General features: G+C 50.0%; 2 protein-coding genes across 4 annotated transcripts in view; one reads left to right on the top strand and one right to left on the bottom strand.

Moving 5' to 3' along the window:
- The window catches only part of TMEM269 (transmembrane protein 269), a 39,587-nt gene extending 36,990 nt beyond the window's left edge, over positions 1-2,597 (bottom strand). The window contains exon 1 of one of the 2 annotated variants that reach the window (XM_054008880.1): positions 2,517-2,597. The gene's annotated coding sequence lies outside the window, so the exon portion shown is untranslated. Of the gene's footprint in view, positions 1-995; positions 1,083-2,516 lie in introns of those variants that run through there. The other variant, XM_054008879.1, reaches the window with a different exon arrangement.
- Positions 1,143-16,744, top strand: part of LOC128825970 (uncharacterized) — a 41,022-nt gene continuing 25,420 nt past the window's right edge. The window contains exon 1 of one of the 2 annotated variants that reach the window (XM_054008886.1): positions 1,143-1,309. The gene's annotated coding sequence lies outside the window, so the exon portion shown is untranslated. The remainder of the gene's footprint in view (positions 1,310-16,744) is intronic. The other variant, XR_008442771.1, reaches the window with a different exon arrangement.

Raw genomic sequence — 16,744 nt, 5'->3', positions numbered from 1 at the left:
AAACGGGATCATGATCAACTGGATCATCCGGGCTAGCAGCCCAAAGCCGTTCCAAGGCTAAAGGGGATCAGAGGCGAGGAGCGAGCGCTGCCGGTGCAGCCCAGGCTCGGTGACCGGGGGGACCCTGGGCCCGGTTCTCCTCCCACTGCCCCTCGTGTAAATCAAGGGAACGGCACCAAAGCTACCGGCGCGAGACTGCTGTAAAATTAGGTGACGGGGAGGAGAATCTGGCCCTGGATTTGCCGGGCAGCTTCCAGGGAGCGAGCTTGGCACGGACGCAGGCTCTGCCTGTCCTGATGCCGCTAACGCCGCGCGGAGTCACGCCTGGCCGGGGGCGGGGGTAGAACAGGCCCGGGCCGGCTCCGGCGCGGGAAGCGGTCGCTGTGTTATGCCCCATGCAGGTTCCGGGGCGGCCGAGGGGGCGGGATGTGCTATTCAGCTTCCCGGGTCATCTCCCTGGACTCCAGCGAGTTACTGATGGACCCCGGAAGCTGAGTAAAACATACGCCCCCTCGGCCGCCCCGGAACCTGCATAGGGCATAGCAAAGCTGCTTCGGACGCAGTGGGAGGCTTTTCCCCGCAGCCGCTTGGGCTCTGCGGAGGGGAGGCGCGGCTGGCCCGGGGCAGCTCCGGGCGGGGGCGAGGGGCTTCGGCTGGACCGGGTCTCCGGGGAGGGGCGGGGGGGGTCTCGGGGCTTCGGCTGGACCGGGTCTCCGGGGAGGGGCGGGGGGGTCTCGGGGCTCCGGCCGCGGGTCTCGGGGGAGGGGCGGGGGGGTCTCGGGGCTCCGGCCGCGGGTCTCGGGGGAGGGGCGGGGGGGGTCTCGGGGCTCGCCTTCCCAAGGGTGGCTCTACCCGCCGCCCATGTTTGCCCCTATTGCATTCAAGCACTGTCCACAAACACAGACGCATCCTCACAACACCCCCACCGTCCTCCGGCATCCAGGCATGTTACCGCTTTTAAGGATGGGAAACCGAGGCACAGAGAAGTGACTTACCCAAATCAATGGCAGAGCCAGGGTTCGAATTAAGCGTTCCTTTGCTCCCAGCCCTGTGCCGAAAACACTAGCCTGACGCACTTCTTTATTTTATAACCAATCCCCTTCTCATAAATGCCCTGAGTCATGGAACAGGGTGGGGCTAATTCACAGGACAGAATGTTTTGCAAAACACACTGGATTAGTGGGGTGGGAGGAGCGCTGGAGATAGCGGGAGAAGTGGTTGGACCGGGGTTTACTGCCTTCCACAACGGGGCCGGGCCAAGGGGCTGGAACTGCAGAAGTGGGAAGACACTGGTGCACTGAGACCGCAGGTATGTTTACGCTACAAATGCACAGCCCCAGCCCCGCCGCTACACTGGTAGTGTAGACACTCCAGGTTTTCCCATCGCTGCCATAAACCCACCCACTCCAGACGCGGTAGAGCGATCAGTAGAAGAATTCTTCCATCCTCCCAGCTGCATCTGCAGCGAGGGTGAGATCGACCACCTCCATTGAACAAGACTGAAGTTTGTTATAGCGCTGAGCGATGTCGCTAGGACAGCAGTGGGTTTCTGTCTAGATTTCGGTTTGTGTCGTTTTAGGTGCAGTTTGGTGTTTGTGCCTGGGGTAGAGCAGGGAAAGTGGCCAAAGAAGCAATTTTTTCCCCTGCGAAATGGGCAAGACCTGTAATGCCTTCTTCAGTTCTGAAGATGCAGAGAACAGTTTTGCAGCGCTGACAATTTTGGTGGAGAGCTGGGAGGAGGCGTTCCCAAGGGAACGTAGTTTGGGGCCTAGATAAAACCCTTCAGAGACCGGGGTGAAGAATAACTTGGCACAAAGACATTGAGGGACGTGGGGGCAAAGGCCCCACGCAGTTATTGGGTTACTGCAGCTAAGATCACTTGGGGGGAACATGCCGTGCCTGAGGGTGTGAGGAAGGGGGTAAGGAGTGGGAACGGGGGAATAGGCTGTGGCTGAAGGAGCAATAGGCTGCTACTAAGGGGGACCAAGGTGGCTGAGTGGGGCCAATGGGGGTCAGGGGACAACAGGCTGAGTCTGGTGGGGCCGAGGGAGATGACAGGCTGCAGCTGGAGATGGGGCCGAGCGGGGTGAGAGCGAGACAGGCTGCGGCTGGGTGGAGGGGGATCCAGGAGGGTGAGGGGGAGACAGGCTGCAGCCAGGGGGAGGCAGGGCTGGGGGGGGTTGGAGTGATGGGGACAGAATGGGGGTGCAGGACAGGGGAGGCTGGGGGCAGGACTGGAGTGTAGGGTTGGGGGTGGTTGGGGGAGGACAGGGTGCGGGGATGGGAGCAAGCCAGGAGTGCAGGGCTAGCTGGGAGGGGGTCGAGGGTGCAGGACTGGAGGTTTGGGGGTGATCCGGGCAAGCCGGGGGTGCAGGGCTCGTGGTTTGGCGGGGTGGGGGAAGGAAGGGGCGCAGGGCTCCCCCCACACGGGTGCTCGCAGACGCTGGGGAAGCTGGACAGCGCCCGCGGAGACCCGGACCCGCCCATCGCCCGGCCCGGCCCCCAGCCGCACTCACCAGGGGCGCGGGGCTCCGCACTCGGACGTGGCTCGGGCTCCAGCTGCTGCTCCCGGCAGCCCCGCGGTCGCTTTTATACCCGCTCCCCCCCTCCATCCCCGGGAAAATTCCACAGGAAGTGACGGCCGGGGCCTCCGGGAGAGGGAGGGGAAGCAGCCCCCTGCACCGGCCCCAGGCATCCCTTTCACCGCCTGCCAGCAGCCCCTAGAGCCCCTGTGTACACCTGCACTATGCCACCCGCAGCAGCCCCCTACATCTCCTATGCCTTCCCCCAGCCGCCCCTATAAACCCCTACTGTACTACCCGCAGCAGCCCCCCACATATCCTCCCCTTTACTGTTCCCCAGGAACCTCTGTACACCCCCTGTGCTGCCCCCAAGCAACCTCTTTACTACCACCAGGAGCCCCCTTTATCAACACTGTCACTATATCACCCCCAACAGTCCCCTATACATCCCTTTATCTTGCCCTCAAGCATTCCCATACTGCCCCAAGCAGCCCCTTATACTGCCCCGTGCCACCCCCATAGCCTGCTATATTGCCCCCATACAACTCCTAACAACCAATTATACATCCCCCTTTAATCCCCCATGCTGCCCCAACATCTCCTTATATACCCTCCAATACAATCTCTCTACTGCCCGACAAGCAACCCCGTGTACATCACTCTATAGGTAACCTTCCCATACTCACCCTGGAGCAGTCCGACTGAGGTAGCCCCCTTCATTTCTCCACAACAGCCCTCCTGAGGCAGCTCCCTTGCTTAAAAAAAATTGGAATTGCCCATGATATTTTTTTAATTTAGCACTGAAATTGTATTAACTTGCTGTTTAAGGACAGGTGGTTGTAGATAGAGAAGGTGAAAAGCAGCTACTTGAAAGTCTTCTGTTTGTTTGCAGGCCTTATTTCGTTTCCAAGGGTGAGGAGAAAACCTCAGAGACCATCTACATTAGCACAGAGTTCTGCTCACCAACAACCTCCTTTTTATTCACAAAGGGGACTTGGGGGTTGCTATGCTCAGCGTTGGAGAGCCTAACTTTTAGGTATCTTGCTACCACATGGAACCCACAGCCCCCAGTGAGGCACCTAGACAATGCATGGGGAGAGTTGGGATCCACAGGAGCCAGCCTGCTAGCCAGAGATGGGGCTGGCCTAAGCCCCACCCTCAAAGAGTGGGTGTGGATCAGAGAGAGCACTCATCTCTACTTTGGGTTCTCGGCTGTGAGCCCTTTCCTGGAGTTAGGTGCCTAAGCCCTTTCCTGTAAAAAAGTGGGGGGGGGGGGGCAGAGCACTCACCCAGGATATGGGACCTGGGTTCCAATCCCTGTGCCCCAAGGCATATTTAATTATGTATGCACCATGGAACTGTGTCAACAGAAGCAATTGAGCAGCCCTGGCCCAAGAATACCCCATAGGCCAGTGGTCAGGGCACTGTCTGGGGAGGTGGGAGACCCACGTTCAAATCCCTTTTCCACGGCAGGCAGAGGAAGGAAATGAACCCAGGCCCTGGGTGAGAGCACTAACCACTGAGCTAAACGTTATAAAGGGGGGTGTTGGCGGGGGTCCAGCTCCCTCCTCCTTCTCAGTTCCCAGACAGAGTTTGCCTAAAATAACAGTCCAGAGTCCAGTCTGCAGGCAATGCGAAAGGTTTACTGGGGCTAAACAAGCATATTCCAAAGCCCTTCACACCAGTCAGGCTTATCTCTATACGCCGATAGAGTTTTCCTCTTCCCCTCCCCCAACTACAGTTCTATACGCCGCTAGAACCCCCTTCTTCTCCTGACCTCTAGCTCCGCACACCGACGAGCTCCCTCTTCTCCCCCCTATTCTTGGCAAACTGAATGATACTTGTAATGCCCCTGCCCTGGTACCACCCCTTTCAGTAGATGGTCGTGGTCCGTTCTGGGGAGTCTTGAGTCTAGGGGCAATAAGACCATCTCTTTCATACTTGACAGGAGGGATAAGGAGCGAGGTTATTTTTGGCCATGGACACTCTCTCGCGGACTCAGAGTCTCTTCCTTACACCTGCCAACTGCGGGGTTACCATAGCAGCCCCTTGCTCGATTGGGTCCCCTTATCTTCTCTTATTACTGAAAGGCAAGGCTATCAGCTCGCTTGGTAGGGGGGAGGGGGTGCAGCCTTGTGCTTTCACTTACATTCTCTTGCTTGCTTATTCAGCCTGTTTAAATTAAAAGCAAGGCCAGAAGCAAGATTATGATTGTTTAGACTTTATCCTATTTACTTCACATTCTTCTAACAGGGTGCTTCCTCCTCTGATGGCTTTGTGTGGGTTTAGGTACACCCCCCCCTACCCCTCCCCACCATTGGGCCCTGTGGAGGAGATAGGCCTAGTTTGAGGATCATGCTGGGGTTTAGGAGTGAGGAGAGTGCCTAGACCAAGGCAGCTGTCCACCTGTTCACTGGCAGAAATGTAGGTATCTATGGGACTTTAATGGCTGAATGTCAGCACCTTGGAACCTTAGGTACCAGCTGAGTGGGGTTTTTGAGGATCTCAGTGGGGCTGATGTCCTTTTGTGGCTCTAGGCCAAATACATTGACTATTGAGGGATGAGAGGTGTAAAGCTCAAATTACTACATACTATTTAAGGCCCCATCTATGCTTAATTAATGTTTTCTGCAGTGGCTATTAAACATAATTTAAAAAATACTTCAGGTCAAAAGGGTTTTAACTTCCTTTGGCCCCATCCATGTTGTGCAACTAAAATTTGTTAGCCTGAAGGGTTTTCAGGACTGCTTCAGGAACCCTGGTTAAAATGCAAGTCTGGGATTTTCAAGGAAGCCAGAGAGTTAGCTGCCCAAATTAATGAGAATTGGACATCTAACTCCTTTTGACTCCTTTGAAAATCTGAATCCAAGTGTGTTTGATTGATCTATGAGCAGGTAGCCAGAGAAACATCCACTCATATTTTGGAAATGTTCTATTTTTCATCAGAACCAAGTGGATCTCCCCTACTGATGTTCTGAACCAAGTTTGCCAACTGACCAGTGTGACTGAGATCACAATTCCACAGTCACTGCTTCTGAGCAGGGGTTGGACTAGATACCTCCTAAGGTCCCTTCCAAACCTGATAGTCTATGATATTCTATGAGGAGTGGATGTTATCCTCCACTTCAGGTCTTGGTAATTTCTCTTAATTCTTCTGGCTGATAATGCATGGTGCAGATGAGGCAGTGAAAATATGTATATGGCTTCAGGTTTTAATTGCTTAAACTCATCAGAAATTAAGAGCCCATTCCTGAAGTCCTTAATCAAAGGTCCCTGCTGAAGTCAAAGTCTGTGAGAATGTTGCCAGTAAGAACTTTAGTATCATTAAGTCTTTTAGAAGTTGTATTTTGCTAGGATTGATCAAAGCTGCACAGAATCTATGTTGGTGCCACACTGGTTCTTCCCAGATTTGCCACTTTCAGTACAATTCTTTGGGATTTCAATTGCCTGATGTGAAATAAACTGGTAATCAAAACAAGCTACTTCATCTTCTTACCTGATCCACGCTTTATGATGATGAAAGCAATCTGTTTTGTTATTCATTAGTTCCTGATGCAGTTCATCCCGGTTATAGTTCAGTGTGTAATTAAGTTCCATAGATATTTTCCTGTTTGCTGGCTATTGAGAGAGTGACATTTCTTCACAGGTTAAAATTTCATTCTCAAAATCATAGTTTTTGGTGACATTATATACAGCTTCCTCTTTTATCCCTTTGTTTCTTTTTCTTTGTACACCAGTTTGCCAGGTTCGTCCAGCTCTTCTTCTCTGTGCTTTGTTTCATGGCTTCTCTTCATTGCTGACAGTTTCTTGAGAAAAGCACTATCAAGAGTCAGTTGTCTTCATAGAATATCAGGGTTGGAAGGGACCTCAGGAGGTCATCTAATCCAACCCCCTGCTCAAAGCAGGACCAATCCCCAACTAAATCATCCCAGCCAGGGCTTTGTTAAAAACCTCTAAGGAAGGAGATTCCAGCACCTCCCTAGGTAACCCATTCCAGTGCTGCACCACCCTCCTAGTGAAATTTTTTTACCTAATATCCAACCTAAACCTCCCCAACTGCAACTTGAGACTGTTACTCCTTGTTCTGTCATCTGCTACCACTGAAAACAGTCTAGATCCATCCTCTTTGGAACCCCCTTTCAGGTAGTTGAAAGCAGCTATCAAATCCCCCCTCATTCTTCTCTTCTGCAGACTAAACAATCCCAGTTCCCTCAGCCTCTCCTCATAAGTCATGTGCCCTAATCATTTTTGTTGCCCTCCACTGGACTCTCTCCAGTTTTTCCACATCCTTCTTGTAGTGTGGGGCCCAAAACTGGACACAGTACTCCAGATGAGTCCTCACCAACGTCGAATACAGGGGAATGATCACGTCCCTTTATCTGCTGACAAAGCCCCTACTTATACAGCCCAAAATGCCGTTAGCCTTCTTAGCAACAAGGGCACACTGTCGACTCATATCCAGCTTCTCGTCCACTGTAACCCCTAGGTCCTTTTCTGCAGAACTGCTGCCTAGCCATTCGGTCCCTAGTCTGTAGCAGTGTATGGGATTCTTCCGTCCTAAGTGCAGGACTCTGCACTTGTCCTTGTTGAAACTCAGATTTATTTTTACCCAATCCTCTAATTTGTCTAGGTCCCTCTGTATCCTATCCCTTCCCTCCAATGTATCTACCACTCCTCCCAGTTTAGTGTTATCTGCAAACTTGCTGAGGGTGCAGTCCACACCATCCTCCAGATCATTAATGAAGATATTGAACAAAACCAGCCCCAGGACTGACCCTTAGGGTACTCTGCCTGATACCAGCTGCCAACTAGACATACTAGACATGGAACCGTTGATCACTACCCATTGAGCCTGATGATCTAGCCAGCTTTCTATCCACCTTATAGTCCATTCATCCAGCCCATACTTCTTTAACTTGCTGGCAAGAATACTGTGGGAGACCGTATCAAAAGCTTTGCTAAAGTCAAGGAATAACACGTCCACTGGTTTCCCCTCATCCACAGAGCCAGTTATCTCCTCATAGAAGGCAATTAGGTTAATCAGGCATGACTTGCCCTTGGTGAATCCATGCTGACTGTTCCTGATCACTTTCCTCTCCTCTAAGTGCTTCATAATTGATTCCTTGAGGACCTGATCCATGATTTTTCCATGGACTGAGGTGAGGCTGACTGGCCTGTAGTTCCCCGGATCCTCCTCCTTCCCTTTTTTAAATATGGGCACTACATTAGCCTTTTTCCAGTCATCCAGGACCTCCCCCGAGCGCCATGAGTTTTCAAAGATAATGGCCAATGGCTCTGCAATCTCATCCACCAACTCCTTTAGCACCCTTGGATGCAGCGCATCCAGCCCCATGGACTTGTGCTCATCAAGCTTTTATAAATAGTCCTGAACCACTTCTTTCTCCACAGAGTGCTGGTCACCTCCTCCCCATGCTGTGCTGCCCAGTGCTGCAGTCTGGGAGCTGACCTTGTTCGTGAAGACAGAGGCAAAAAAAAAGCATTGAGTACATCGGCCTTCCTGATTTCACTCCTGCATGCCTGAGCAATATTTTTATACTCCTCCCTGGTCATTTGTCCAATCTTCCACTTCTTGTAAGCTTCTTTTTTGCGTTTAAGGTCAGCAAGGATTTCACTGTTTAGCCAAGCTGGTCGCCTGCCATATTTACTATTCTTTCTACACATCGGGATGGTTTGTTCCTGCAACCTCAATAAGGATTCTTTACAATACAGCCAGCTCTCCTGGACTCCTTTCCCCCTCATGTTATTCTCCCAGGGGATCCTGCCCATCAGTTCCCCGAGGGAGTCAAAGTCTGCTTTTCTGAAGTCCAGGGTCCGTATTCTGCTGCTCTCCTTTCTTCCTTGTGTCAGGATCCTGAACTCTACTATCTCATGGTCACTGCCTCCCATGTTCCCATCCACTTTTGCTTCCCCTACTAATTCTTCCCTGTTTGTGAGCAGCAGGAGAGTCCACCAATTGGAAGGCATGTTCTCTCCACAGGTACTAATGTGGACAGTGGACTAGATGATACATCTGAGGGAAGGGAGTCCCCAGCAGAAGCGCCGGCAGGGAAGCCCCAGCACCTTGACCCTGGCATTGGAGGAGCTCTCGCTCCCTGCAGTGGCCCCGGGGCCATGACAGGGGGAAAGAGCTTTTCTGGTCTTGGGGCCTCAGTGGGGGGTGGCAGAAAGGAGCCAACGGGTGGGGCTGCAGTGGGGGGCCAGAATGACAGAATGGGATGGGGCTGTGGGTGGAATAGGGGTGGGGCTGCGGGGAAGGGGCAGAATGGGGTGGGGCCATGGGCAGGGCCGCAGGAGGAAGGGGCAGAACGATGGCAGGCCCACAGGTGGAAGAGGTGGAGCAGGGCCATGGTTCCGGCACCACGCCCCCCCCCCCCCACTTGCTCTGGCCCAGGGTCCCAGGAGACCTTAATCTGCCTCTGGACCCGGTTCAATTCCCCTCTCTGCCAGAGCGGGAGAAAGGGTTTGAACAGGTCCCACCTCTCAGGAGTGCTCTAACCACTGGGCTCTGGGATACTCTGCAGTGGGGCTCCCTCATTCTCTCCTGTTGAAGCTGTTCTGCTGTGGATAAATACATAAATAGTCTCTGGGTCAGAGAGTGAGAATGACTCTGAAGCCCAGGAGTTAGGTACCCAGCTAGGAGGTGGGAGACCCAGGGTCTAAGCCCCTGCTTCAGTCACTCTTACATTTCTTTATCCAGAGTGGAACAGCTTCAGCTGGAGTGACTGAGGGCACCTCACATTAAAGTATCACCAAGCTCAGTGGTTAGAGCATCCTCTGAAGAGGTGCCAGATCCCACTCCAAATCCCCTTTCTCCCTGTGGAAGAGGGGAGAATTGAACCTGGGTCTCCCACATCCCAGGCGAGTGCTTTAACCACAGAGCGAAAAGTTTATTAGATGGCTACTACCTTCCTGTGCAGCCATATTTTGAATGGGACTAGATCCAGTAGGCAGCCTCTGTGCATGCCTATGGGAATCGGGCCCAGCACATGAGTTAGGCGGCTGAACACCTATCTTTCCCTGGTTTGTAAATCATCCTGGAGTTCAGGCTGGGAGATAGGCATCCGGACGCCAAGAGGAAGGCAGAAACATAGGTATCTAGGGAACTATTGAAAAGTTAGGTGTTGAATGAGTTTAGGAGCCTACAGGTTCTGTAGGAGTTTTGTGGATGGCAGTGGAGCCAAAACTGGAATTTGAACACCTAAACCTGAGATGTAGGCACTTAAGTCTGGGGTTTAGGCATCTAAGTAGCTTTGTGGATCTAGGCCTTTGTCTCCCAGTTCCCCATCTGTGCAATAGGGATAATAGCACAGCCCTGCCTCACAGGAAAAATATGTTAAAGATTGTGAGGTGCTCAGATCTCCTGGTGATTGGGGCCAGGTCAGTACCATAGCTCGACATTTCAAATATCAGTGTTCCATGTATGCCAGCCAGCCAAAACTCACATTAACACCCTTCCCACCAATGTTTCTGTCATTAATCTCCAGATCATCCCATTCATAAAACATCTTAGTCTTCTAAGCATTGCCTCCTTTCACTATTCCTCTAATGATGATCATGATTAGAGCTCTTTGAATAATTTATTGTGTATATTCATTGCAAGTTGTGTCCTTTTTTCAATCAAACAATTATTTGCCAACAACTTTTTTCACTATCCAACCAGTTGTAATAGTGTCTTCTTCACTGGTGTAGAGCAGCCAGTGGAATACCTCAAGTCTTTTCAACACAGACTATTTTAACTAACTCTTTCCTCCATAACTTGCTTTGGTTGCATTCCACGCTCTGCAACCTGGTCATGGGCCAGCAAAAGTGCCTTTGTGTGAGGCAAAGCATTAAACTCCTGCTCATCTTTCTGCTGACTCGTTTTCAAAACACCTTGTACAAACAAGGAGACTCCAAATCTGTACAAATCTGTTTTTCTTGTGCAATTTGCTCACATATGCTGTGATAGAGCTCTGGGACGGATTCTCTGTGTATTTTACACAGGTTTGCAGCAGCATAACTCAGCTAGCTTGGTTCCCCATTGCCTGGCACCTTGTGTCATCATTTATACCTGTATAAAGGTGTTGTGTAAATGCTACCACCTCAGAACTCTCCACCCACATCAGTGGTAGAATTTTACACTCATTTGGCACAGGTATAAGTAGCTACCTGGATTGCAAGGCAGGGGAATTGGGCTCGTTGATTTAAATGGAATTACTCCTAATACAGAACACCACACACAAGGGGAGAATCAGACCTTGTATATCTTAAATGTAACCTGGGAATGGTCATTTTAGACAAACTGTAAAATGACAGTGAGATCCTTTTGTCTCCATGGGTCTTGAAAAGTGGGTGATGATGAGCTGAAATGAAGGTAACGAATCTTTGGTATCTAGTAGTTTCACAGCACAGTGAAGTCTCCAGCATAAGTCCTTCCTGGAAGACTGAGAGCCCCTTACTTTAAGCAAAAACAATGAGTCGTCCTTGTGGCACCTTAGAGACTAACAAATTTATTTGGGCATAAGCTTCCGTGGGCTAGAACCCACTTCATCTAGCCCACAAAAGCTTATGCCCAAATAAATCTGTTAGTCTCTAAAGTGCCACAAGGACTCCTTGTTGTTTTTGCTGATACAGACTAACATGGCTACCCCTCTGAAACTGTTACCTTAAGCAGTTTACTTCTCAAGTAATCCCATGAATGGACTATTTGAGAAGTGTGCTACAACTCAGGATGAGTTAGAGTATCACAGTCTAGCTCCCTGGGTTCAGTATTGGGAGAAATCTGTGCCGACTACTTCAGCATCATGGGAGCATCATATTAAGGTCCTTGTTTCTTCACCACTTTCTCTCACCAACACCTCATGACCTTCTGCTGCAGTCAGATCTGCTCCCATGGAGTGCTACAGAGGTTTGGTGTTCTCATGGACCGCTCAACAGTAACCTCTGTTCTGAGGTTACTATGGAGATGCATATCCATTTTGGCTTCACTATCTGACTCTTGGTATATGTCCATTCATATTGTACCAACTCCTGAGCCCCTTCCTCATTTTCATTCAATACTTACTCAGGCCCATCAGTGGTGACACGTTGGAGGGACACCAAGGGGAGCACCAGCTAAAGGGGGGGGCACATGACCTGCACGTTAAGGACAGCTACATTATTCAGTTGCGTCTGTCCCATTGATGACTGGAGATAATTTTTAAGTCTTCTGAAGCTGGAGAATGAGTTCAGATGATACAGGCACAGCGAGAAGGATTCTTATACATTTGCAGTACTCTGGAAACGTCGTGCTTCCAGAGTACTGAAAATTAGTCCAAGATCTCTTTCTTGATGGGTAACAGCTCATTTAGGCACCATCATTTTGTATGTATAGTTGGGATTATATTTTGCCATGTGTATTACTTTGCATTTAACATTGAATTTCATCTGCCATTTTGTTGCCAAGTCACCCAATTTTGTGAGATCCCTTTGTAACTCTTTGCAGTCTGTTTTTGATTTAACTATCTTGAGTAATTTTGTATCATCTGCAAACTTCCCCACCTCCCTGCTTACCCCTTTTTGCAGATCATTTCTGAGTATGTTGAACAGCACTGGTCCCAAACCAGTATAGACCTCTGGGGACACCTCTATTTACTGGAAATTCTGAAATTGAGCCATTTATTCCTACCCTTTGTTTCCTGTCTTTTAACTGGAGTGCCTGGTGATGCTTTCAGGATCATCTCACTATCCTTAATTTAATGACAAGCCTTTTGTTATCTTAATCTGCATCTGTTTATAAACAAACTCCCCAGCTCTGACTCCTGGGTGCTGCTGGACCTTTGCCTGCCCCCCAGGTGATTGGGGAGGGTCATGTGACCCTTCTGGGCCCCCTCCATGCATCTCCCCTCATTGATAGGATTAGGAGTTTGCTTGAGGAGCTCACGATTGGGCTCATACATTTTTCATGGCTGCCAAGGCCAGAAGGGACCAGTGTGAGCATCCAGTCTGACTTTCTGGAGAGCACAGGCCAGAGACCTGCCCCAATAGATCTTTTGCCCAAGCCACTTATTTTGCAGCTTAAATTCTATTATAACTTCAAAGAAAGAGACTTCCCTATGTCTCTGCTGAAAGAGAATGGAAACCTCAGTGTCAGTATTCTTGCCAGCAAGTTAAAGAAGTATGAGCTGGATGAATGGACTATAAGGTGGATAGAAAGCTGGCTAGATTGTCGGGCTCAACGGGTAGTGATCAATGGCTCCATGTCTAGTTGGCAGCTGGTATCAAGCGGAGTGCCCCAAGGGTCGGTCCTGGGGCTTGTTTTGTTCAACATCTTCATTAATGATTTGGATGATGGGATGGGTTGCACCCTCAGCAAGTTTGCAATGACACTAAGCTGGGGGGAGAGGTAGATACGTTGGAGGGTAGGGATGGGGTCCAGAGTGACCTAGACAAATTGGAGGATTGGGCCAAAAGAAATCTGGTGAGGTTCAACAAGGACAAGTGCAGAGTCCTGCACTTAGGACAGAAGAATCCCATGCAACGCTACAGACTAGGGACTGACTGGCTAAGCAGCAGTTCTGCAGAAAAGGACCTGGGGATTACAGTGGATGAGAAGCTGGATATGAGTCAGCAATGGGCCCTTGTTGCCAAGAAGGCTAATGGCATATTGGGCTGCATTAATAGGAGCATTGCCAGAAGATCGAGGGAAGTGATCATTCCTCTCTATTCAGCACTGGTGAGGCCACATCTGGAGTACTGCGTCCAGTTTTGGGCCCCCCACTACAGAAAGAATGTGAACAAATTCGAGAGAGTCCAGCACAGGGCAATGAAAATGATCAGGGGGTTGGGGCCCATGACTTATGAGGAGAGGCTGAGGGAACTGGGCTTGTTTAGTGTGCAGAAGAGACGAGTGAGGGGGGATTTGATAGCAGCCTTCAGCTACCCGAAAGGGGGTTCCAAAGAGAATGGCGCTAGGCTGTTCTCAGTGGTGGCAGATGACAGAACAAGGAGCAATGGTCTCAAGTTGCAGTGGGGGAGGTCTAGGTTGGATATTAGGAAAAACTATTTCACTAGGAGGGTGGTGAAGCACTGGAATAGGTTCCCTAGGGAGGTGGTGGAATCTCCATCCTTAGAGGTTTTTAAGGCCTGGCTTGACAAAGCCCTGGCTGGGATGATTTAGTTGGGGTTGGTCCTGCTTTGAGCAGGGGGTTGGACTAGATGACCTCCTGAGGTCTCTTCCAACCCTAATCTTCTATGAAATGTCTCTCTCCTTTGGCCTCTCCAACATTTTCTTGATGCTTCTCATTTTCAGTCAACACTGGTGACTGAACACCTTCATTCCCCTCCCACCAAACCTTGTCTGGCTTTTGCCAAGATGCTCTGAAGGGATCGTTGTCCCAGCATTACAATCAGCTTAATTATAAATCCATTTAAATGCCAAATTCCTGACCTCCCTGGATTCTATCACTTCCTGAGGAGACCTCACTCTCTAAATCTTGTGTAACTTCTGAGATCTGGATTGGTGATGTCTGAGCCACTTCAGAAATGGATGTGGAACTTCCCAAACCACCTCCATTATGCATTCCATCCACCAGGAACAGTCAATGTTTCCATTCTTCACAGTTTTTTTTTTTAAATCAGCTAACATAATGTGCCTTTACCAAGATGAAGAAATTTCTTTCTCTGAACCCCAAAATATCAGCCAGATTGTTTTTTAAATGCATCCTGAGAGTCCTTGCCAATACAGCTAGGGAAATGAAAGTATTTTAGATTATTAAGCCATAGGGGACAATTTAGGGACCTAAGCTTCAGGTCTGAAAATACATAGACAGGCTTTTATCTGGCAGGGCTAACTAAGCCCGTTGTCTTTCTGAAGCAGAAAAACTGATCTCCATGCAGTATATAGTGGGGAGGTCTTTTTGGATGAGATCTTGAAAAACTGGCTGCTCTGCGTGGATATTAAAGCTCTCCTGGCCCTTTTTGTAAGGGCCTGTGTTTGCCACAGTGTCCTTAGGCAAAATTTCCCCTTCTCCCTCGGGGGTATGTTATGCTGAACACAACTGTCTGCCTCGCTTAGTGCCATCTGTCTGCTGGATGGGTGGTTCATCTTAGCAATCACTCAAGAGATCCCAGAATTTACTCTGCTTCCCAGACCCCTTTCTGTTGCAGTTTTAGTAGGACAAAATGGCCCTTCCCTTGTAGAGTTCCAGTGCCAAGGAGTGCTGCTGGGCCCAGATGGATCATGTACTCTTGAGAACTGAAACAGCTGGTACAATTATTTGACTCCAAAAGGTATGTCAGCTTCAAGGGCGATGAGTCTCACTGGGAATGTCCCCATTTTGCAGGACTGCAACACCCTGCTAAGCATTCACCAGAGCACTTTACCAAACCAACCCTGTTAATAAATGGAAGACTATTGACTCCCAACTGGGACCATCTGCCAGTGAGAGAATGTAAATTGACTCTGAATTGGGACCACCTGTGAGCGACTGCCTTTTGCTGATGTGATCGCCTGAGTGCGTTCCTGCTGATGGCAAGCTGAGGCCATCTGGTGAGGTTTGGGGAGTGTGTAGATGTTAAACTGAGCTGGTGAGGCCTTAGCTCCCTGAACACAAACGGCCGAGGTTCTGCCACCTTGTCCAGTGTGTTTATCGAGAGCTTTACTAAACAAAGCCCAGGAGTGAGTGGATTCCTATTGATTGCTGCCTGGGATCCTTGGGTGAGTTTCTGTAACTGTCGCTATGTAAAACTGAGTTGGTGTGGCCATAATAATAATAATACCACCACCTAGCTCTTGTGTAGTGCTAATCACAGACCTGGAGTCTTAGAGGAGCCGAAAAATACCCACCAGCAGTGAACAGTAGCTGAGCTGGTAAACGATGGGGGAACGGCAAGGAGCTTAAGGCAGTTTGGACAAAGTGCAGGACTTGCAATGTTCTGTACAGGTGAGTTCATCTTGATTCCTCATTGCCTCGGGGAGCTAGCAGTGCTGGTATCTGGCAACTCCTGCCACTAGGTAGCTGTTGATGTGGGGCCAGTCTGAGCAGAAGCACCCCCTTAAGTATGGGCCTACTTTAAGTGTGGGCCTATTTTATCAAGCATTCTTAAAACTACAATACCCATCTGGGGAAGTGAGGAAATAGACTGACAGAGCGAGACAGGTACCCAGAAGTCACCTATTACAGAACAGGCCTAACAAGGAAAATAATAGAACGCCACTGGCCATCATGTACAGCCCCCAGCTAAAACCTCTCCAGCACATCATCAGTGATTTACAACCTATTCTGGAAAATGAGCCCTCACACTCACAGATCTTGGGAGACAGGCCAGTCCTCGCTTACAGACAGCCCCCCAACCTGAAGCAAATACTCACCAGCAACCACACACCACACCACAGAAACACTAACCCAGGAAACAATCCCTGTAACAAACCCCAATGACTACTCTGTTCCCATATCTACTCTAGCAACACCATCAGAGGACCCAACCACATGAGCCACACCATCAGGGGCTCATTCACCTGCACATCTACTAGTGTTCTATATGCCATCATGTGCCAGCAATGCCCCTCTGCCATGTACATTGGCCACACTGGCCAGTCTCTACATAAAATAATACACAAATCAGACATCAGGAATGGTAACATACAAAAGCCAGTAGGAGAACACTTCAATCTTGTGTGACAAAGTTCCTCCTCTATCTTGGTGGGTCCTGCACTTATTGGCAGATTTTCTTGCCTCAGAGATTCACCATGTGGGTTGGGGAACAGCCCAGAGACCTTCCCCTCTGGAAGAACCCACAGTCCAGGTCAATTGGGAGGTTTGGGGGGAACCCAGGCCCGCCCTCTACTCCAGGTTCTAGCCCAGGGCCCTGTGAACTGCAGCTGTCTATAGTGCCTCCTGTAACAGCTGCATGACAGCTACAACTCTCTGGGCTACTTCCCCATGGCCTCCTCCAAACACCTTCTTTATTCTCACCACAGGACCTTCCTCCTGATGTCTGATAACACTTGTGCTCCTCAGCCCTCCAGCAGCACACCCTCTCAGCTCCTTGCGCCTCTTGCTCCCAGCTCCTCACACACACCACAAACTGAAGTGAGCTCCTTTTAAAACCCAGGTGCCCTGATTAGCCTGCCTTAATTGATTCTAGCAGCTTCTTCTTAATTGGCTCCAGGTGTCCTAATTAGCCTGCCTGCCTGAACTGGTTCTAGCAGGTTCCTGATTACAGCTCCTGCTCTGGTCACT

Source organism: Malaclemys terrapin, chromosome 19, assembly GCF_027887155.1.
Source record: "Malaclemys terrapin pileata isolate rMalTer1 chromosome 19, rMalTer1.hap1, whole genome shotgun sequence".
NCBI classification, from domain to species: Eukaryota; Metazoa; Chordata; order Testudines; family Emydidae; genus Malaclemys; species Malaclemys terrapin.
This window is presented reverse-complemented; position numbering and strand designations above follow the sequence as displayed.